This window comes from Canis lupus, chromosome 29 (genome assembly GCF_003254725.2).
Source record: "Canis lupus dingo isolate Sandy chromosome 29, ASM325472v2, whole genome shotgun sequence".
NCBI classification, from domain to species: domain Eukaryota; kingdom Metazoa; phylum Chordata; class Mammalia; order Carnivora; family Canidae; genus Canis; species Canis lupus.
The window spans coordinates 11,292,724-11,314,716 of NC_064271.1; the positions used below are offsets into that span (position 1 = coordinate 11,292,724).

At 40.8% G+C, this 21,993-nt stretch overlaps 1 protein-coding gene and 1 pseudogene across 4 annotated transcripts in view; one reads left to right on the top strand and one right to left on the bottom strand.

Moving 5' to 3' along the window:
• Positions 1-21,993, top strand: part of CHD7 (chromodomain helicase DNA binding protein 7) — a 191,530-nt gene that overhangs the window by 17,241 nt on the left and 152,296 nt on the right. The window contains exons 1-2 of one of the 4 annotated variants that reach the window (XM_049103683.1): positions 5,794-5,906; positions 6,087-6,196. The exons of 2 other annotated variants lie outside the window; for them this stretch is intronic. The gene's annotated coding sequence lies outside the window, so the exon portion shown is untranslated. Of the gene's footprint in view, positions 1-5,793; positions 5,907-6,042; positions 6,197-21,993 lie in introns of those variants that run through there. One more of the 4 variants, XM_025477810.3, reaches the window with a different exon arrangement.
• LOC112678503 (60S ribosomal protein L32-like) lies at positions 183-670 on the bottom strand (annotated as a pseudogene).

The following is a 21,993-nucleotide window of genomic DNA, read 5'->3' on the forward strand; positions in this document are numbered from 1 at the left end:
GGGGCTCCATCCCAGGACCCTTGGAACACAACCTGAACCCAAGGCAGACACTTAACCAACTGAGCCACCCAGGCGCCCCTCAACGTTCGTTCGTTCGTTCGTTTATTTATTTATTTATTTATTTATTTATTTATTTATTTATTTATTTATTTTGTAGTTTTATGGTTTTATTAACACAAATATGACGCGCACATAAGCTGTTTATTCATTTTCTTCGCTACGCAGCCTGGCATTGGGATTGGTGACTCTGATGGCCAGCTGGGCTGCTCTTTCCACAATGGCTTTGCAGGTTCTTGGAGGATACATTGTGAGCAATCTCTGCACAATAAGATTTGTTGCACATCAGCAGCACTTCAAGCTCCTTGACGTTGTGGACTAGGAACTTCCGGAAGCCACTGGGCAGCATGTGCTGTTTTCTTGTTGCTCCCGTAACCAATGTTGGGCATCAAGATTTGGCCCTTGAATCTTCTGCGTACCCTATTGTCAGTGCCTCTGGGTTTCCGCCAGTTGCGCTTAATTTTGACATATCGGTCTGACTGGTGCCGGATGAACTTCTTGGTCCTCTTTTTAACGGTCTTGGGCTTCACCAGAGGTCTGAGGGCAGCCATGATGCCCAGTGATCGATGGCTGCCACCTCCGCAGGCGGCGCCGAGGAAGAGAGTCAACTTTCTTTTAAATGTATGTGTTCCAACATTAGGAAGAACAATCTCGTGTTTTATACTTCATCTACTCTGTGTATGTCTGTGTGCATCATTAAAAAGACACCTGAGCATTTTCTATGAGAGAATACAGCAAAGAACCAATTGGAGCACAATGGAAAAGCAGTAAAGGGTATCAGTGGGTAACACATAGAAGAAAATTCAATTGCCACTAAACATGAAAATTTTCAGATTGTGGAGTAATAAAAGAAATGCAGATTAAAATGAGATACTTTTGGGATCCCTGGGTGGCGCAGCGGTTTGGCGCCTGCCTTTGGCCCAGGGCGCGATCCTGGAGACCCGGGATCGAATCCCACGTCGGGCTCCTGGTGCATGGAGCCTGCTTCTCCCTCTGCCTGTGTCTCTGCCTCTCTCTCTCTCTCTCTGTGAGACTATCATAAATAAATAAAAATTAAAAAAAAAATAAAATGAGATACTTTTTTCCTCCTTGTCAAATAAGTAAAAATTAAATACTCTTGATGCTGGCAGAATAATGGTGAGACTTGCAGTCTCAGTACTGTCTGAAGTGCAGTAAACACAAATATTGTATTTATTATTTATTTATTTATTTTTAAGATTTTATTTTATTCATGAGAAACACAGAGAGAGGCAGAGACACAGGCAGAGGGAGAAGCAGGCTCCATGCAGGGAGCCCGATGTGGGACCCAATCCTGGGAATCCAGGATCAAGCCCTGAGTGGAAGGCAGATGCTCAACCGCTGAGCCACCCAGGTGTCCCAACACAAATATTTTAAAACAAAATTGGAGATTCTTTTTTTTTTTTTTTTTTTTAAATTGGAGATTCTGTCTCAAGATGTTTATAAATGGCCATTGAAGTTATCAGCTGTGTATCCTAAGGAAAAATCTGAAGTGCAGTCAGCCATGATGAGTAAGAAGTTGCAGCATTTTTTCTGAGTGGAAAAATTGCTAGTGGTTAAATTTGTGTTATATATTAGAATATTGCACAAGCATTACAGATCATATTTTTAAAAAAACATAAAGCGTGTAAGAATAGGGTATGAAATAATATTAACTGCGGTCCCAATTTTATACAAATTAAATTATAAGCATAGAAAAAGACTACAGGGAAAATACATCAATTAAAAAAAAATGAGTGGTTTCAGAAATTGGCAGTTTCACTTAGTTAAAAGCTCAAATTCCAGAGTTACATAGATCTGGTTTGAATCTCTAACAGCTTATTGGCTATGTGACTTTTGGACAAGTGACTTAATTAGCTCTATGACCATAGGCAAATTTTTAAAACTTATCTAAGATTCAGGTTTTTGTTGTAACAAGGGGATGATAATAGTACTTATCTCCTGGGCTTATTTAGATTAATGTAACAGTGCATTTAAAATAATTCACACAGTGTTTTGTGTATTGTTAGCACTCAGTAAATGTTAGTTACTTAGATTGCAAGTGGTTCTTATTTTAATCTTTTTATTTTTTTGAACTGAAAGATATTTTTATAATCAGGAAAAGCAGTAACCACCAAGAAGCTACCCGGTACCTTATACGGAAAGAAGGACTAACAATATTTCAGTGTTTTGTGGTATAGCCAGGGAAATCTTCTGGAAAAAATAATGTTAGCTGGTTATATTTTTGAAACAAGCACTCCCAACTTCTTCCTCTTGGGTTTTTCTTTTTTCTAGATCACTTACCAATAATTGGCTTATTTTTTTTCTATCCCAAAGAAATTTTGTTCTGCCATAAGTTGAATTTAAACAACACTTTCTACTCCCCTTTTTAAGTTTTCTGAAGTCAAAGAAAACAAGAATCATCTTTTTCTTTTCCCCTTGAAAACAAGAATCATCTTTAAAAACATTTCTATAGATGGGATCTGAATTTGGTTAATATTAACTGCACATTTAGCACTCAAATTTCAGACATATTTAGTGCTAGCTTCTGTACGTCTCACCTAATTGTTTAAATATGTGAGCATGATTTTGATATTTGGGAGGTGGAGGAGAAAGCCCTTGAGGTTTTTGAGCTTGAGTTAAAAGGCTTATTGTGTCTTGGAGCAAGTTGATGTAAGTTAGTAGGAAGACTTTAGCATCTGGAACTCTTTCACCTTGGAATTGTGTCTTTCTCGTAGAAGAAACATTTGGGCTGCATGCAGCCTAGAGAAACTTTCAGGCTCTATTTTCTTCACAGGAGGGTAACAGCTTTGCACTTAGAATAAAGTAGCTTCAAAGCTTTTGTCTCCTTCAAGTTATGTTACCTTGCATTTATCTCACATTCTTATATCTTCTACGGCAAACAGGAGAATTGGAAAAGGAAGAACAGAGACAAGTTGTTAACATTGTCATCTAAGTTAATTATGAGTTGATGGTAATATAAACTTCAAAATCATAGAATCCAGGATATATATGCAATTGTTTTATTATTTTATTTCATCAAATCTAAGATGTTATCAGTTGTAAGACAGACCTATTTCTGGTGTATTGAAATGTGGAAGAAAATTACGTGTTGGAAGTGATTAGATAAGTGAGTAAAAAATCAGGAAACCTTCAGTTCACAGTTATTTGTATTTTTCAGTTTTGCTTGCTGAACAGAAAGGAATATCAACTGAATGTATCTGAAATTGGAACCTAAGCTTCTAATCTTGAGCAGAAAGATTTCACAGTTATATGTCACTTTAGTCACACCTGGTGCCACCTCTAACCCACCTTGCTCCATACGTTGCGAATAGCACATAGAGTACAGCAGAGATAGACTCATGAATCAGGTATTTCATCATGACCCTGCTTGGCTACTGGACCTAATGTAAGCAGACAGTGGGCAACTTTTTGTGGTGTTAATCTGCCAGACTGCTGTCAACACATTGGGTACCATAAAACAGTGTCACCGAGACTATTCCACAAGACTGATGCCAAAATCTATTAAAAGTCACAGGAAAACAAGCAATGTACTGTTAACCACTAAAAATCTAACTTGACAAACAATCAGGTATTTGAGTATAGATTCCGAGCTTTGTACGAGGCTAGTGCCCACATTTTACATATGGAAAAGTAGTAAAATGAGTGGTTCTTGTTTATAAGAAGTTTAAAATCTAATTTCTCAGTAATAAAAATGCAAGGAAGGACCCCTTTTAATATCTTTGTATCTAGGATAATTTAAGAGGATCTTGCATCAGATAGTGTGAGGCCAGTATATAAAGAATTCAGGTTAGGTAGACTTCTTCAATCCCAAATGTGGACCTGTTACAGTGACCTCAGAGCTTCCTCCTCCACCAGCCATAAGAAAGAAAAACTGCAGATAAAATGATGACAATTTAAAGATTTCTTAAAGGCACAGTTAGAGATCAGAAAAGTAGCACGGTATAAAGGTTAAAGCCAAGAGCTCTGGAATCAGATGACCTGGGTTTAAAACCCAGTTCCAACAACTTAACTACCTTTAGGACCTTGAACAAGTTAATTAACCTCCGTGTTTCAGTTTCCTCACTTGTAAAATGGAGTTCATACCTTCTTCAATGCCTGGCACATACTAGCATTCATTAAAATGAGCAGTTACTAATGTTGTTATGGTATGCTGTGTTTCTTTGTAAAGAGAAGATGAAGTGAGGGATGTAAAGATTTGCAAGCCCTAGTATCTATTTGCATGACTGAAGGTTTCACATAGAGATGGTAGCTAACTGGCATTCTTGGCATCACAGCATAACACACCCAGAGAACAGTTAGTTATTAGTATATTTAAAAGAAAAGATTAAAAGTATGACTGTGGCAGTTACCAGTAGAACATTTTGTTGGTGACTTCTTTCTTGGTCAGGGTTTTCTGGATTTCTCTCTGCATTATGTGGTTAAGAAGGAGTGGTTTTTATATGGCAATGAGGATTTAGGTTGTAGCCAAGTGTGCTACAACTGTGCTTTGTACAACGTGACAGGGGCTTCTCTGTTTGATCCCATAGATTCCTATATCTTAAATGATGTAACCAAGTATTTTAACATCACCAAAAAATTCATGTGACCATTAAGAACTGAGATGATCTCAAAATTGCCAAATGCTGATACTTTAACATTGTTTCTAGTCATCTAGAACAAGCCAGGGCTATGTGATGGGTGTGGTTTTATTACATGTTATCTTCTCTCTCTCTTTTTTTTTTTAAAGCCTCAGATGGCCTGTTCTGTGTAACCAGCCCTGTGTCTCCCCTCATTCCTATGGAACATGTCCCAACTCCTCTGTTTCCTTCCCGAGAGCCTTATCTACTGGGGTGTGGAGGGCATAGAAAACTAGAGTAAGAAATAGGGCAAGACTTTAAGGAGCTTACAGTTGAATTAACTTTCATCTCCTCTTCAGCCTCATGCTCCACTGACTTCTAGCATCACCCGTCACATTCCACCCTCTCAGCTGCATCATGGGTTAGGTCAAGTGTTTTTTTTTTTTTCCCCCTTTTTGTTTGTTGTTGTTTCATAGCTAGAGATTGTTTCTATGGAAATATTTTAGATTCTAAACAGTCAAATTTCAAAAGATCATCATGGATAAAACTAAATACTGAATTGATACTTGGTGATTGCTTGCCTTAGGGTCTTTCCAGCCATACTGGCAGCTTTTCACCTTCACGGATTAGGTCTAGGACGTTTCTAAAAGCTTATTACTATCTTAGAATAAGTATAACAGGCAATGGTTGTTCTGGTGTAGGTACACACTATCTAACAGGTTTTTTTTTTTATTAGTTGCTGGGCTGAGATTGGATATTGACCTGATGAAAGCCATGGGTTCCATATGTATCTTTAGCCCAAACTAGATGAAGACTGTACTAGATGAAGACAGTACCAAAGGAATCAAGATCACAGAATTAGGAGTGGACTGTGTTTGGGCTAACATGATGAGTTGATGGCACATCAAGTAACTAAGTGGTTAGTTGTAGAAACTTAAAAATACTGCCAGCTTCCGTGCTGGCTGGGTAGCCACTGAAGCCAATCAAAAGGTCTGTGAATATGTGGGAGTTTTCAAATGCTTTAGCTGCTGTCGTGAGCCATCGGAGGCAGTATAACCTAACAGTTAAGAGCATGGGTTCTGGAGCTGGAGCCTGGTTCTAATTTAGACTCCGCACTGTGCCACGTGACCTTGGGAAAGCTACTTAAATCCTCCAGGCTCAGTTTCTGTAGCGAGACCAGTGCCTGGCGCACGCCCTCTAAGCAGAACCACGGGCACGATGACGACGGGCAGCGGAGTTGCAGCTCCGGCAAGTCTGTCATTGCCTCAGAAGGTGATACTTTCCAGAAATGGTGGGCTGGTTTCGCAGATTAGAACAATATGTTCATTTGAATTTTGAGCTGAGTGAGGTTTGTGAGTAATGTGTATCTGGGCTAGAAAATAAACTGATGGAAAGTGAGCACACATATGTACACAGACATACCCTTGAAGTAATCCGGGATCTCTTCTGCAGTAGGAACAGATACGTGGCTGCAACTTGAGCAGATCAGCGGACTCGGTTAACTGAAGCGAGAGTCGCCGTTAACACATCTTTATAAGCAGCAGCTCTGTCTCGGTCACCAGGTCAGTGGCACCGCTGGTGTGAAGTCCCCGGGAAGGCACACGGTCCTGAGTTCTCCGGGAGGTCCTCAGTGAGTGCTCGTCGTGGCCGAAGGCATCACAGCTCAGAGAGCCAGTCTCCTCAGTCACACGCATCCGTGTGGTGGCCGGTCTGTGTCTGTGTGAGGACTGGCCCTTTTATATAGTTCCCAGTAAGCACATCCCTTAAGGCGAAGTGGGTTATTTTTCCTCCTCCCGTTGTGTATGTGATTACATTTGGACGTTTGTTTGGGAATGGGTGGACTTCCTAGTTATAAGGGGGAGGCGGTCTCTTACCCCCGGGGGTATGGTAGCCGCGCCTGCCGTCGGACGTGCCGACTGTGTTACGTATCCTAGTTGCTTCTTCCGTGCAGCCGTCTATGCAGGGTAACGGGAGTATTGATATAGTTCTGTCTTGGAAAAACTTTTAATCAAATAATAAAATCTTTAAAGAATGAATTTTATTTGGAAAACTGGGTTTGGATGAGAAGGAAACTCTGTTCTTTGAAAAGTTTTTGGTTTAGTGACAGCTCCAAATGAACTTAGGAGATATTTTTAACCTTCCTGGGGATGTTTAAAAGAAAGTTCTCCCCCGCTCTTTGCCGGGGGTGGGGAGAGGCAGCCATCACCACTGTGGCTTGTTTGATTTCTCTGTAAAGGATGTTTACCCTGCTGTAGGGTTGTTTTCTGCCTCTTGTGCAAATCCTGAAGCCTCTGGTGCACTGGTTGATGGGGAGTGAGGACCCGTGCTTTCACTCTTGCAGTGCTGCTTTTGGAGGCAGGACAAGATGAAGAAAAACCAGCTCCTCTACTGACTAATTTTGTATTCTAGAGAATTACTCAATTGCTTCGATTTCATTTTCTTCATCTACAAAATAGAAAATAGAGGGAGATAATACTTGAGGGCTATTTGTGAGGATTATATGGGTGTGTGTGGGTGTGTGTGTGGTGTGTAAAGCACCTGGCATGGTGCTTGGTCTATAGTGAGCACTTACTAGATGCTAGTTATTTTCCCCCCTTGCTTTAACAGTAATTTTCCACATGTGGTGGTGTATAATTGGGAAAATGCAGGATTTTCTTATTACAAATATTACACTTGTTTTAGACAAGATGTCCCTCCTGATTTCTACATTGGTAAATACAGTTATTGCATCTGTATCACACTTTGCCTCTTGCAGCTCTTATTTTGGTTTCTTCCTCAATTTAACCATCCATTCCAACTTCAGAGAACAACTGGAATCTATTTAGTCCCTTAAGTAAAGCTTTTTATATTAAGACCTCCTAGCAACAAGCTCCTGAGAAGGTGGAGACTGTGGTTTTAGTTGTAAACTTAAAATCTCTTCTACTAATCCTTTTCCTCTCCAAGCATGCATTTCTTTAATTTCTCTTTTCTTTTCTTTTCTTTTCTTTTCTTCTCTCTTTTCTTTCTTTCTTTCTTTCTTTCTTTCTTTCTTTCTTTCTTTCTTTCTTTCTTTCTTTCTCTTTCTTTCTTTCTTTCTTTCTTTCTTTCTCTTTCTTTCTTTCATTCATTCGTTTATTTATTCATGAGAGACACAGAGAGAGAGGCTGAGACATAGACAGAGGGAGAAGCAGGCTCCCTGCAAGGAGCTCAATGTGGGACTTGATCCCAGACCCTGGGATCACTCCCTGAACTGAAGGCAGACGGTGAACCACTAAGCCACCCAGGGGTCCTCTATCCAAGCATTTCAGTTGCTGGTGAGAGGCATGTCAAAAGTGACAAGGAATTAGTTTATACTCGGAGATCCTAGAGTCTCCTAGTGAATCTCAGCTGTTTGTTCACTTGGCCAGGCGGTGTGGGAGGGACCACTCAAGGGAGGTGTGAACAGACTGCAACCATTTTCCATGGTGAATGTGCATAATCTTAATTCTTGCATAAAATGCCTTTGGCCAGTTAACTGGTGGTAGTGCTGAAATGGAGAGATTAGAGGAGAACATGTTAGAATCTCATTGCTTTCTCTTCCTCTCATTGGTCAAAGTAGGGAAACAGAAGAAAATAAAGCAAGAAAGAAAGGCCATTTGTACTTTCATTTTCCCCATTATAGTACTTAAGCCTCAGAAGCTGTTTTAGGTAAATTCTTAAAATCCTATTTGGTTTGAACTCTATCAGTAGAAATTATAGTCTCTACTCTGCCAACCCCTACCCTTGCCACTAAGGAAAAATAGATTCCTAATGCTTCCGTAACTAGAGCCAGTGCTTCAGCTCTTGTTTGGTTAGCTGCATCATAACATTAAAATTACATCTCGTCTTTGAGTGTAAACTGAATGCCACGTTGTTCGACCCGTCCTGGAAGGGCTGTCCGGCCAACAGCCCTGCTATCCTGGTGACATCTTGGACAACTTCTTTCAATTTCAGTCTCCCAGACCACTCTCCTTCCCTGTGTCCAGCCAGTTTTTTTTTTTTAAGATTTTATTTATTCAAAAAAAAAAAAAGATTTTATTTATTCATGAGAGACACAGAGAGAGGCAGAGACACAGGGAGAGGGAGAAGGAGGCTCCCTGCGGGTCGTCTGATGTGGGACTTGATCCTAGGACCTCGGGATCTCGCCCTGGGCTGCAGGCAGATGCTCAACCCTGAGCCACCCAGGCGCCCCCTGCATCCAGCCATTTACTGAATCCAAGCTGTGGTTCCGCCTCATCTCTGAAACAGCTTGCAACTCCCTTCTGTATCAGACGTCCTTCTGCCAAATTAATCTTGGTTAAGCATGTCTCAGTTCCTGGATCTACGTGTCAGTTGGGACGCAGATTGTCCCTTGTGTCCCAGCTCTCCCTCTTCCCTCTAGCGTGACCCTCCCCTCTGCCCTTCTCTGAACTGTGACCCGTCAGCCCTAGGGCCTTTTTAACTTCATGTCCCCTCACCCCTTTTTTTAAACTTTTTTTTTTTCCCTTTTTTTAAACTTTTAAACCCACTTGTAGACAAATTTCTCTTTTGACTTTCCTCAGTGCACATGCACTTGATCATGAATTTTATCTCATCTTCCCTAAGGTATTGGCTATAGGATTAGTTGTCTCCTGTTTATTTGCTGATCCATAAAAGTAATTATGAGTGTCTGTGGGCACCATGCAGAGTGTTGGGTATAGAGGTGAGCAAAACTATACCAGGTGCCCAAGGCTAGTGGGAAAGATGGTAACTATCAGGTAATTGCACAGACTGGTCAAGGTACAACTGTTAACCAGTTGTTCAAAAAAAAAATAAAAAGGAGCTATGGAGTGGGTAACAGGCATTGAATGTAGACATGGAAGGACTACTGACCTGACGAAGGTAAGCTTGAGCTGTGGTCCTCCTGCCTGTAGGCTCAGTGGCTGGACTGGGGAGAGCTTGGTCTGTCCCACAGGAACAGTGGCGAGCATGTCCTGTGATTGTGCTCTGCACTCAGATGTGCCCAGCTCCATAATTCCTAACTATATTCTGAATATTGCTAATTTAACTTATGATAAAGTATCTGTAAGTAACCTCATAGAGTAAAAATGGCAGGATTCTTGCTAATTGTCTGATCCCTGGACTTGAGAGAAATGCATACCATCCACTTTTTGAGATTTAGATATACAGTACAAAGATAATGGTGACACATGCAGAAGAGAAAACAGGGGAGAAAGGCAACATGGAGTAATGGTTCATTGCTTCAGCCAATGTTGGTCAACATTATGTTATACAGTGAATCACATCTGTACTGTATTTTGTTGCTTACTCTAACACACACTGGTGCTATAATCCATATGGCATTCTGTAGAAAAAGGAACAGGATTTACCCAAAGCCACGTGTATAGTAGATGGATGAGACATACTTGATTTCAGTCCTCACGACTCCAAAACAGAGTCCAAGTGCCTTTCCACATCTACCATGGGCATCCTAAGAGGGTGGGTTACATTTTTTTTTTTTTTGTGGACCCCATGTAGTTCCACATATCATGAAGTATCTATTTTTTTTTAATTTTTACTTTTTAAAATATTTTATTTATTTATTCATGAGAGACACACAGAGAGAGAGGCAGAGACACAACACAGGCAGAGGGAGAAGCAGGCCCCATGCAGGGAGCTTGATGTGGGACTCGATCCCGGGACCCCAGGATCATGTCGTGAGCCAAAGGCAGATGCTCAACTGCTGAGCCATCCGGGCGTCCCTCATGAAGTATCTAATACACATACACAAAGACTTTTTATGCAATAGTGATTATGTAGATTTAATAGATTTAATCTGATTGCTGTTGGGTGGCGTGGCAAGTTTTCTGATTAATACTTTGTTTTCTAATTGTGCTTATGCAAAGTTATTTAAAATGTTGGAAATTTGAGGCTCACGGTTGGCTCAGTCAGTTACTTAAATGGTGATTTCAGCTGAAGTTGTGATCTGAGTTTTGGGGGCTGGCTCCATGCTCATTGGGGAGTTCTGCTTGAGATTTCTCTCTCCGCCCCTCCCCCCACTTGTGTATGCATGCTCTCTTCCCCTCTCTCTCTAAAATAAACAAAACCAAAAGAAAATAAATAAATAAAATGATGGAAATCTGAATTTGTATCATGTGGTTGAGCCGTTAAGAATTGCTTGTCAGTAACATTCAGGAAGTAGTTAGGAATAATTTAGCAGGGCCCGTACTTATAGCGTTTAATATTTTTAAACCCTTGGTAAAATAGTGAATTTAATGATAGCAGGGAATATTTTAGTGCTTGGATAGAATTTCACTATAATTAAATAGAAAAATATGCTAAATAGATTGTGTTAAAACAGTGTCTGGACATTGTAGGTGATGATAAAACAAAGGGCGACACTAGACCACTTGCTACATAATTGCATGTTATGGAACTTCTTGTTAATAGAGGATATTGCACCAGTTGTTGAATAGTCATAATGAAAAGTGAGAATTAGAGTTGTAAGACATAAAAAGATAAATCAGCGAGTAACACATTTATCTTCAAATTATGAGAACAAAAGTATAGTAATTTAGCTGTGATTTGATGCCTTAAGTTTAAACTTACAGGTTAAAATATTTTGCCATTTAAAAATGTCATTGTGCTGTTAATTTTCATTAAGAAGAGGGAAGTTCTTTTAACACTGTTTGCTAATCTACAAAGATCTTTAAAAATGCATGTTAATATCAGGATTTTGCATAGTTATTAATCTGTGGTATAAAATTGGATTATTAATAAAAAAACACCTTTTGATGTTAATATCTTGGAACCTCTATTTCTGTACTACAGTGGCTGAAATATGCAAATATTGACAAAACTGGATTTATTGATAGTGATTTCAATTAAAATATTGTGAGTCAGTGCATCTAGGAGTCTTCCTTGACTGGCATCTCTCTCTGTGGAAAGGAATTTGACTGCTTTGCTTTCTTCCTCTTGAGTGACTCTGCTCTAGCCCAGTTAAATTAGAAGATTATAATTTACTATCTTACTCTTAAATGTCATGCACTTGTTCCCCATGAAATGGTATAACTTATTATACATCTTATAATGTAACACATGTCTCAATTACTGATTAATGGATTGGATTAATGGAAAAAGTTTACAAGTTACCCCTCTCTAAGAGTTAACTTTCAGGGATCTTAATAGTAATTCTGAAGAATGGAGTGTCAGCATTGGGTAGCTGTTGAAAACTCACACTCTTCTACGGCAAGGCTAGGTGCATGCAAATTCACAGTTGAGTCAAATACTAAGGGTTAAGACCTTAAATGTTGGTAATATTCGGCCAGTGAAAGTGTTGGGGAGAATACAGAGGAATTGGCCTCTGTGCAGGGTTTAAAGGAAGGGTGGTGGGAAGTGGAGGAGGAAAGACATGTGCAAAAGACAGTAAAGCTTCATACTAGGACCTGGGAAGAATTTGACCTGTGAGATAGAGGGTATGAAGATGAGCATAAGAAGGGCTTTTCAAATGAGGCTGGTTTTATTTCATAGTCAGAGGGAGCCTTGGAAGGATGGAGGACACCAGACCTGTGCTTTGGGTATCACGCCTTTGAAACCACATTGTGCTTCCCCAGTCACCCACAAATACTGTCTCCATTTCACTTCTACTTTGACTCTCTTACCCCATATATAGAATGTTGTTGAAGTTTGTAGATTTGTAGATTCTTTCTCCCGTGATGTGGCCTCTCAGATCTTGCCCACGTTTCAGTGTCTCTTGGCCACCTCTGCTGGACTCCTGCAAAGACTTCTCACCACAGGAGTCCTCCACCTGTGTGTTAGAGAAGCTGCCCCAGTGCCCACATCTCCCCATTTCACATTCTGCACACCCTTTTTTTTGTTTTTCCCCCTTGAATACAAGATTGCCTGCCTGCACTCAGGTCTTCCATTCTTTTTTTTCAAAGATTTTATTTATTCATGAGAGAGAGAGAGAGAGAGGCAGAGACCTAGGCAGAGGGAGAAGCAGGCTCCATGCAGGGAGCCCGATGTGGGACTCGATCTCCAGGATCATGTCCTGAGCCGAAGGCAGACACTTAACCGCAGAGCCACCCAGGCCTCCCAGGTCTTCCATTCTTAATGCCAATCTAACTTTCTAACCATAGTCCCTCCTCTTGTTAAAATGTATCCCATATTCAGGCTCACCTGAAGCACTCATGGTCCCTAAACACACGATAGTTCCCCTCTTCAGATTTACTCTTGCTCGCTCTATTGCAAGTACCTTTTTGTCTTCTCAGACCTATCTTTGCCTGTCAGAATCTTGCTTGCCTGCCCGTTCTGTCTCAAATGCTACCTCTTCTGGAATGACATTTCTAATTATTTTCAACGGAATGCAACTTCCCTGTCTTACATTGTCTTCTCTTTCTAGTTATTTGAGGGCACATGTCTCCGTGTAGATTATTGCATCAGTAAATGAGTAAACACACAAGTGAGGTACAAAGGTAAACATGGCAACATCTTGCTCTTGTCCTTGGTGCTTCTGCTCCATCTCTGCCTGCAGCAGGCTTCTTTTTGCTGAATTTCTAAAATTGTACTGCTTTACATTGCTGTTTTCTTTTATGTTATCTGCTCTTTGGAGATGTCTAGGGCTACTGTAATCTTTTTTTTAGTTAGTACTTTCCTGATTATTCCCGTTAGGTTCTGATTTCTAAAATAGGTAGTTGTACGTTCTCTAATAAGTAACCAAGGTGCTTTTGTATAGGTGGTAATATTACCTATCAAGTTAATATCAATTAACTTGAAAAAATGATAGAGTCCCTTAAAGGAGGGAATCCTGTGAATTTAGTGTAAAGTTAGAGGAAGTAGGGAAGGTAAATATAGTATAAAAATCACTGAGGCTTATTGTTATTATTTTTGCATCCCCATAGAAGCCAGTAAACAGCCTAAAGGAGTTTGGTTTAATTGAAGACTAAGTAAAAACTCTTAAGTGAGAGATTATCTTGTAAACTAAATTATTATAGTGCTAAATCACATTGTATCATTGTTACTTTTCTCTTTGCTCTTCTCACTAGACTGAGTTCATCAAGCATTTCTTGTTTACTTTTTATTCCTAGGACCTAGTGCAGTATCACTCACATCCTATATATGTTTTGGTTTTTAAATAGAAATTGAAACTCTAAGAGTGAAAGGAAACTTTAGTTAAAATTTTTATCTCTTGAGATCATAATAGATATGGACATTTAAAGATAGTGATTTCTTACAGAGGAGTTTAAAGGTATCTTATAGTTGTAATTTGTATAAATTCAAGTATTTGTAATTTGTTATTAGTGACATTTAAAACTGGAGATTCACAGATATGAGTTGGTAGGAATAGTTTTGAAGATTGTTTTATTCCTATTTTTTAAAAAGATTTCATTCATTCATTTGAGAGAGAGAGAGAGAGAGGCAGACAGGCAGAGGGAGAAGCAGGCTCTCCACAAGGAGCCGGATGCGGGACCCGATCCCAGACTCCGGGATCACTCCCTGAGCCAAAGGCAGACGCTCAACCACTGAGCCACTCAGGTATCCCTGGAGATTGTTTTAAATCTCAGGATTTAATCTCCTTAGTTTATGATAGTTGTTTTTGAAGTGTTTACAAAAATTCACTCTTAGTTTTTAGGAACGAATTCTTCAAATACCAGTTTCTTCTTTACATCTTGTTGAGATGAAAGGTTCTTTTATATTGATAAAATGGGGAGTAGGAAGGTAGGATCTTTGAAGGAAATTTTAGATAGCAAGATACCTGTTTTTAATTCATTATAACTCTTATGTAGACTTTTGATTTTTAAAATTCACCTTTGTCTTACTGATGATGTTGGTCCCCATAGTGCTCTTTTCAGTAACAAACAATATTCACTCACCCTTGAAGCACTAACCCCGTGGAGGATGGATGCCATGATTGCCATGTGTATGGCCAAGAAATGGGTCAGTTGTATTTAGAATACATCAGGTTAGACCTCTCTCTCTATCTTGTGGATAATGACATCCTGTCTTCCTTCATTGTACCAATTGTAGTAAAATTGGTAAGTTATTGTTCTAACACACAGTTGATTTTGCCGAGTTTATTTTTTTCCTGATCTTAATTTTATTTTTTTAATTGAAGTATAGTTGACATGCAATGTTATGTTAGTTTCAGGTGTACAATATAGTGATTTGACAAGTTTATACATTATACTATGCTCACTACAGTGTAGCTACCATCTGCACCATACAACACTATGACAATACCATTGACTGTGTATTCCCTGTGCTGTGCCTTTCATCTCTGTGACTTCTTTTTTTTTTAAGATTTTATTTATTAGAGAGAGAGAGAGAGAGAGAGAGAGAGAATATGTGGGGGGAGGGGCAGCGGTAGAGGGAGAAGCAGACTCCCCGCTGAGGAGGGAGCCTGACTTGGGGCTTAATCATAGGACCCTGAGATCATGACCTGAGCTGAAGGCAGATACTTAACCGACTGAGCCACCCAGATGCACTGTGACTTACTCATTCTGTAACTGGAAGCCTGTTATCTCCCACTCCGCCCATCCCCAACCACCCTGCCCTCTGGCAACCATCAGTTTATTCTCTGTATTTATTTATGGGTCTGTTTCTGGTTTTTGTCTTGTTTTTTAGATTTCACTTGTAAGTGAAATCGTAGTATTTGTTTTTCTCTAATTCTACTAAGCGTAAGTAAATGTGTGTTATTGTCTGCATGTCTAGATCCATGCATGTTGTTATAGATGGTAAAATCTCATCTTTTTTTTTTTTTTTTAAGATTTAAGTGTGGAGGGTGGGGAGTGAGAGAGAGAAACCCAAGCAGACTCCCCATTGAGTGTAGAGGTGATGTGGGGCTCCATCTTAGGACTCTGAGATCATGACTGGAGCCAAAATCAAGAATTGGATGCTTAACTGACTGAGCCACTCAAGCACCCTAAGATCTCATCATTTTTATGGTGGAATAATATTCCAGTGTGTGTGCACCTGTGTGTACGTATACATACATACACACGTACCCTGTCTTTATCCATTTGTCTTTTGATAGACACTTGGGTTGTTTCTGTGTCTCAGCTATTGTAAATAATGCTGCAGTAAACAGGGGTGCATATCTTTTTGAATTAGTGTTTTCATTTTCTTTGGGTAAATACCTAGGTGTGGGATTTCTGGATCATGGATCGTGGTATTTCTATTTTTAACTTTTTGAGAAACCTCATACTGTTTTTTTACAGTGGCTGTACCAGTGATTTTGTCAAGTTTAAAATTGTGTTCTAATCAAAATTCAGAAACTCTGTCTTTTTTTTGTTGAGAACACATAGATTCGTTTTTATCTGGTCTCCATTCCTCTTGACATTTAAGGAATCGTATAGTGCCACACCTAAATCCTTAATCTTGAGATATTTTAAATGTGAATATTTGTGTCACAGATGATTAACCTAAAACTTTTAGGATTTGAAAATGCTTCATTTTTCTAACAATAGAATGGAATGTGTACCTCAAAGGGCAGTGTATTTGGCAGAGGACAGCAGTGAAACTTCACCAAGGAATGACTGTGGCTGAGATGTTGATGGACAGCTTGCATGTTTATCTCCCAAATTCCTGATTAAAATACCTGATGTGTGCAGACACATCTGTATGTGCACGCATGGGCAGGGAAGGACATCTAAGAGACAGTTAAGTTGATTATCTTTGGAGAATGAGACTAGGGTTGGTGGTGGAAGAGAGAAATAAAACTCAATGTTTCAGTTAAGTGTCAACACTGAGTACTGTTTACCTTGCATTAAAGGACTTTTGCTAATAGACTTATGTACAGTTCCCCATCACAATTTTTATTTTTATTAAAAAAATTTTTTTAAAGATTTTATTTATTTATTCATGACACACACACACACACACACACACACACACAGAGGCAGAGACACAGGCAGAGGGAGAAGCAGGCTCCATGCAGGGAGTCCAACGTGGGACTCGATCCTAGAACTCCAGGATCATGCCCTGGGCTGAAGGCATGTGCTCAACCACTCAGCCACCCAGGCATCTCCCTCCCCCCCACCCAGTCAGTTCAAAAAACATTTTTATTTATTTATTCATGAGAGACACACAGAAAGAGGCAGAGACACAGGTGGAGGGAGGAGCAGGCTCCTTGCCAGAAGCCTGATGTTGACTCGATCCCAGGATCCTAGGATTCTGACCTGACCTGAAGAGGTGTTTAACCACTGAGCCACCCAGGTGCCACCCCCATCACAATTTTAAAGGAAAAATGTGGTAGCTCTTGGGGAAAGTATCTCTGAGTGCCGAGTTCCATTTCTGTGTAAATGAGATGAGAATGTTCAGTAATAGAAGTCCAAAGCAGTTTCAAGGCACAGGGTGGCAGCCCCATCAGATACAGCTTTGTGGCCTAGTGACTTATAATGAGGGTGGCATGTAATTAGAAATTGTCCCTGTCTTTTCTGAGTACTGATGAAAACCATGGCTCAGAGGTTAATTCAAATAATAATTAATATTGGTCTCTGTCAGTACAGGGTGGTAATGAAATCTTCCGCTGTTTGATGACTTTGACTTTAAATGTTGAGCGAGAGTGGAAATGGTGTTATTTCTCACACTAATTGTGGGGAAGCTCCAACGACTGAACACAGTATGGTAAAGTTTGCTATGCAGAAGGTGAGCACAAAATTTTTTTTGTAGCCTGTAATTGTCTACAGTGGAAACTCTAACACGACATAGAGATATTAGTGTTATTTCCTTGAGCGATAATTATTTAGTGTGAGATACTAGGAAGGCACGAGTAATTGATCCACCATTGTGGACAAAACAAGTTTTCCTGATCCTCCACATTTTCTACTGTACGTAGTGTATGTAGTGTGTAGCATTAAATTACCCACTAAAACTTACCAGGTTGCATATGCATGTTAATCTAAAGACAAAAACATCAAATGACTGGTTGGGGAGCCTTGAATGATCTTTTCAGCCTTGGAAGTCAGTGATTCTGTAAGCCAGTTTACCACATGTAATGACCATTTTTCATATATAGAGTTACAAATGAAGTAGAAGATATTTAAGTTGATGGTAGAAGGTGATTGGAAACGTATCTATTAACACAAATTATTCACAGCTTTATAAATCCATAATGCTAAGAATTGTGAGACTAAAATAAATTTGGTGGAAGGAAGATGTTTAGGCAGGACTGTTTTTAAAAAATAAATCCAGGGGATTCCTGGGTGGCTCAGTAGTTTGGTGTCTGCCTTTGGCCCAGAGTGTGATCATGAAGACACAGGATCAAGTTCCACATCAGGCTCCCAGTGGAGCCTGCTTCTCCCTCTGCCTTCATCTCTGCCTCTCTCTCTGTGTCCCTCATGAATAAATAAATAAAATCTTAAAAAAAAAAAAAATCCAAATGCTTCATTGAGGTATTTGCCCTAAAATTGGAATTTTCTCTTTTGTAACATAAGTTAGATCGCAATAGCTTAATCTTTGATGGTTAAGTTTGCTATCATTCTAAGCAACATCAACTTTCAGGGAAAGTAACAGAACAAAAGAAGGGGATTCTATGTAGAGTTTGAGTACTTTGAGATGCTTCAGATGCCCAGATAGTAGAACCCCTTTTAACACACAAAAGGAGACAGAATAGTAGAATCAGCTGTCATAGCCAGATGTACTTCATTCACATACTTGTCAGCTTCCCCCAGGTTCTGTATTACTTGAAGGAAATCCTAGGCAGCGTATTCTTTTTATTTTAAAATATTTCAGTACAAGGGCTCTGTGTGCCTCAGTGGGTTAGGTTAAGCATTCGACTCTTGATTTTGGCTCTTGTCATGATCTCAGGGTCCTGAGATTGAGCCCTTGAGATACTCTTTGTTTCTCTCCCTCTGCTCCTCCTCTTGCTCGCGGTCTCTCCTACTATATATAAAATAAAATCTTAAAAAATATAAAATATTTTAACATATATCGGTGAAAAGGAAAGAACTCCTTCCAAATTAAATTGCTGTAGAAGCTTGTGTGAACGTTTTAAGGTAGTTTTTGTTTGTTTTAATTTAAAAGCAGTGCTATATTGGAGGAGCAACTTGTTAGTGTGCTTTTTTTTCTAGAACGCAGTGGGTGACGGGCCGTTACTGTACAGTTAGGATCAGTAGGCAGAAGCAATCACAATTCTGAAATGAGAACGACAGGATCAAAACATTGTTTTGTTTGCAGAGGCAACGTTCTCTACAGGGTGTTGACTGTCTAGAGGCCAGAAGCTTTGGAGGAGGTGGCCAGAGCTGATGAAGAGCTCTTCTAGAGCTGTTGCTGTGTGGGGTAACCCAACAGAGATTCTACATGAAATCAAGGAAGAAGTATCATGTAATTAAAATGACCTTTCCCCCCAAAAGCCTGATCTTTTCACTTCTCTGCTTAACACTCTGCATCAACTTCTCATTGTCTTCATACAGGCTAGGAGTTTTTGTTTTTGTTTTAAAAGATTTTATTTATTCATGACAGACACAGAGAAAGAGAGAGGCAGAGACACAGGCAGAGGGAGAACCAGTCTCCATGCAGGGAGCCTGATGTGGGACTTGATCTCGGGTCTCCAGGATCACACCCCGGGCCAAAGGTGGCGCTAAACCGCTGGGCCACCGGGGCTGCCCCAGGCCAGGAGTTTTGATGTGATTTCTAAAGTGCTCTTGCCCCTTGGTCCTCCCGGACTTGCTCCCTGGCCTTTCTGGTTAGGTGTACTGCCCTCCTCAAATATCCTGCTCTCTCTCTCTCTCTCTCTCTCTCTCTCTAGTGTTGTTTGAGCCACTCTGACCGCTTGGAGCTTGACCCACCTGCCTTCCCTCATTTGCCTGGTTTCTGCCCCGCCTTCCCCTCTGGTCATTACCCAGAGAGACCTGCCCTGGCTGTAGCACTGGTTAGCACCTCCCCCCCCCCCCGCCCCCACCGTCCCTTGGCCTCGGCTGCCTGTTCTGCTTTCATAACCTTTATCCCATTTATAATTAGTATTCCATGTCTGCCGGTGGGGAACCGGAAATCTGGGTGCTTACAGCGGGCTTAGCTCCCATCAGAGATGTGCTCAGTGAATGAATGAATGAATGGATGGACTTAGGCTGGTAAGGGTGGTGGTGGGCATTGAGGGTGCACGTGGTACAGTGGGCAGTGAAAAGGAATTCTGGCAGTGACAAGAGAGAAATAGTCTGTCGGACTTGTTTGGGTGTACAGGATAGCTAAAGGAAGGTCTCCTACGATCTGCAAGGAATGTGATTGGAGAGAGATATTAGGGTTTAGAGGTGATGTTAAAGAAACGCAGTAATGTTGACGTGATTTGCCTCCTAAAACAGATGAGGGTAGATAGGTGACAACATGGGGCTAAAATTTGAGGTGCTTTTTCTATAAATAAGGATGGATGGGCCACTGCTGTTCTTCTAGTTGTATATATTCCTTCTAGAACCAGCCAGGGCCAAACGTCAGGGAGCTTCTCAGCATACAGATGGCCCTGCATATACCTGACAGTTTGGTAAAAAGCACTTGCTGATCTCTTGGTGCAGAAGAGTTCACGTTAGCAAGTTCTTGGGTACCAGCAAGCCATTAAAATGTCCCAGAACAAGGCTTCTCCATTTTCTGTATATTTTGTATATGGTAACCTTTTACCTTAAAAAAAATGGGAAACAAAAACCCAACTACATGATATAATGGAAAAAACCCTGAACTTGGGAAGGAAATCTAGGCTCCTGTTTTGTTTCCAGTACTGCTATGTATGGACAAAACACCCATTCAGGCCTCGTTCTTGCATTTAGAAAAGGTGGAAACACTGACCCTGCACAGCCTGCCTCATAGGACTGTGGTGCACAGCAAGAGGGCACAGCGAGTTGAGGTGCTTTCCACCAGCATTGCTTTCAGAACCTTTATCACACGGAGGTGTTGATGGGAACCTTGGAATTCTCTTTACTCCTCTCTCTCACTGCATCAGATTCATCCTCAGATCCTGTTGGCTCTACCACGTATGTGCAGAATCAGACAACTTGCACCTCCACTTCACCCCCCTGCTTCAGCGGCCATTTCTTCCTGCAGCCTGGCCGCGGCCGGCGCCCTCACTGGTCTGCTCCCTGCCCTCACTCTGCAGGCTCTTTCCATCCACAGAGCCAGTGCCAGAGCCCAAGTCACAGCGGCCCCTCCTCCACAGTGCTTCCGTGCCTCACCTTCCTCCTTGCTGCACCCTGCGCAGTGGCTTCCCTGGGACACTGGGGGCGGGGGGGTCTGGGGGTTCTGGGGGCGGGGGGGCAGGGAGGCCTACCTCATGGTCTCTGCCCACCCCCCATCCCCCAATCCCCAGCAGTCCTCTTGGTTGTCCAGCTTCCTTGTCAGCTCCTTCCACATCCTCAGAGTCCTTTTCCCTGGGAGAATTCCCTGTACCACCCACTCTAAAATCACACCCTTTCCTTAAAACTACCTGTCCCCCTTCCTTCTGTGCCGTGGTTTTTCTTGTTTTGCCTTTTAATTATTTATTTATATTTTACCTACTTACTCTGACTTGATCCTCACTAGAATGCAGTTCAGCTCTGAAGGGGAGAATTGTTGTCTATGGTGTTTACTGATGCATCCCCAGTGCCTAGAACAGTGTTTGACATAATGGCAGGTGCTCAATAGATATTTGTTGCATGAAAGTATATGGAAGTTAATCATTGGAGGGAAAATGTCATCGATTTGCTTCTTTGTAGTAGTTTTTGGCATGGGTACAGCAGAGAAAACTTTATGAAAGACAGCAAATATTATACTGTAGTGGCTTTCAGAAATTAGACATCTCTTTGAGGTGGCCAAAATAGCAACCTAATTAGCAAAGTAGTTTTTTTTTTTCCTCCTGTTTAGATTTAGGTTAAGCCTTTTTTGGCCAGAGTAATGCATGGGCGGTGGTGTGTCTTTCCTCAGGGTGTCACACAGGGGCACGTGACATCTCTTCGTCCTGTTTACTGGTCATGTTAAGTTTGGTCATCTGGTGAAGGCGCTACATTCTGTCTTGAAAAGGAAATTACTAGAATTCCATTTAAAACCTTAGTTTATTGTCAAATTAGGAGTATGGTGATTAGCCTGCTTGAAAATGAAGGAAACTGTGTCACTGTAGTGTTTTCATTTAGTTACTTTTGGTTATGATGTAAACACTTTGGTTAGTTATTGGATTTGACAATACCTTTGTATAGGACTTTTTTTTTTTTTTTAAGATTTTATTTATTTATCTGACAGAGAGAGAGAGTGCACAAGCAGAAGTGGCAGGCAGAGGGAGAAGTAGGCTCCCCACTGAGCAGGTAGCCTGATGTGGGACTGGATCCTGGGACCCTGGGACCATGATTCGAACCTAAGGCAGCTGTTTAACCCACGGAGCTGCCCAAGTACCTCATGTGTAGGACTTTTCTGAGAACTCAAAAGTAAGTCACATTTGTTATTTCATTGTACA